This window comes from Crocodylus siamensis, chromosome 3, assembly GCF_052110815.1.
Source record: "Crocodylus siamensis isolate JL-2025a chromosome 3, ASM5211081v1, whole genome shotgun sequence".
NCBI classification, from domain to species: Eukaryota; Metazoa; Chordata; order Crocodylia; family Crocodylidae; genus Crocodylus; species Crocodylus siamensis.
In genome coordinates this window covers 141,932,054-141,933,473 of record NC_143397.1, presented here as the reverse complement: position 1 = coordinate 141,933,473, position 1,420 = coordinate 141,932,054, and positions in this window count along the sequence as shown.

The window sequence follows — 1,420 nt, the reverse complement described above, 5'->3', positions numbered from 1 at the left end:
GGGGAGAAAAGGGGAACTTTCTTATAGGACTGCAGAGAAAGCGGGCGGGGCGGGGCGGGGCGGGGCGGGGCGGGGCCGCGCCGGGCCGGCCCGCGCCGGGGTGCAAGGCCCGCGGCGGCGCTGATACATGGGCGGCTGCTCGTAAACACAGACGCACCAGGCGCCCCGTGCAAGGGGTGGAGGTGGACAAGCACGGCAGTCACTAGCTTTTATAAATAGCACGGGAAATCCCTGAGACATCACTTATTTCACGGCCAGTTTACTTTACTGTAAAAGATCCAGGCGAGCACCTACAAGAAAATGAGCGTCGTGTTTTACTGGAAAAACAAAACCAAGAAACCAAACAGCCACGCGTAGAAAAGCGGCCGGCGAGAGGCTGCCGCTCCGCGGGGTCCCAGAGCAGCGGGTCGGGCGAGGGGAGGCAGAGGGGCTGGGGGCCAAGCGGGCAGCCCCTGGGCGCCCGGCCCGGCACCCAGGGGCACGGCGAGTCCGGCGGCTCACGTACATAGGGATCCCCTCGGACATCCAGATCTCATACACACGGGCAGTCCTTATCCATATCCAGCTCTAGCTCTGTCTAGATCTGTCTACATCTATAGACCCATATCTAGCTATATATCTATAATGTGTGTGTCTGTGTGCACCACTGAGCACATATCTATATATATATGTCTGTCCATACGTGCGTGCGTATGTACTTGTGTATACATACATGTGCGTGTGTGTGTATATATACACACACATATTATATATATACACACACACACATATATATATATAGTGTGCGCGTGTGTATATATCTAGATCTACCTATCAGATAGATAAATAGAGATGTACGTGTGTGTGTCCAGATAGATCTACCTATCTGGAGAATTATTTTAGCTAGCTAGCTAGATGTGTGCGTGTGCTGCTGGGGGTGGGGTGTATATATTACCCCCCGCCATATCCATGCAGAGACAGAGCAAGCCCCCCGGGGCAGGAGCAGCCGCCCCCCGGGCAGCCCCTCCCCCGCCCAGCACGTGTTCCCGCCGCGGCCGCGCCGCGTGCCCCGCCGGGGCGAGCCGGCCCGGCCCGGGCACACGCCTGTGCCAACACGAAACCCCGGGGAGCCGCCCCTGCCAGAGCCCGGTCCCGGGCCGGCTACGTCCCGCTGCGGGGGGGCAGAGACCCAATCTACTCCATTCACTGCCCTAAAACTCCGCTGAGCGGGGCGAGGTCTGGAGCCGCGAGCGATTCTTAGATCTAAGAAACCTTTCAGGTTTCATGCACGTGTTGCGACCAGCAGCTCTTCTCTTGTTTCTCTTGCTCGGGTCTAACGATCCCAACACGCATCCACATCCTCTGTGCTCAACGTATCAGATGAACACCAGTCGCGCATTGCCTTTTTCGTCGTGTCGGTGCCGGCGATGTTCAGAGCAGG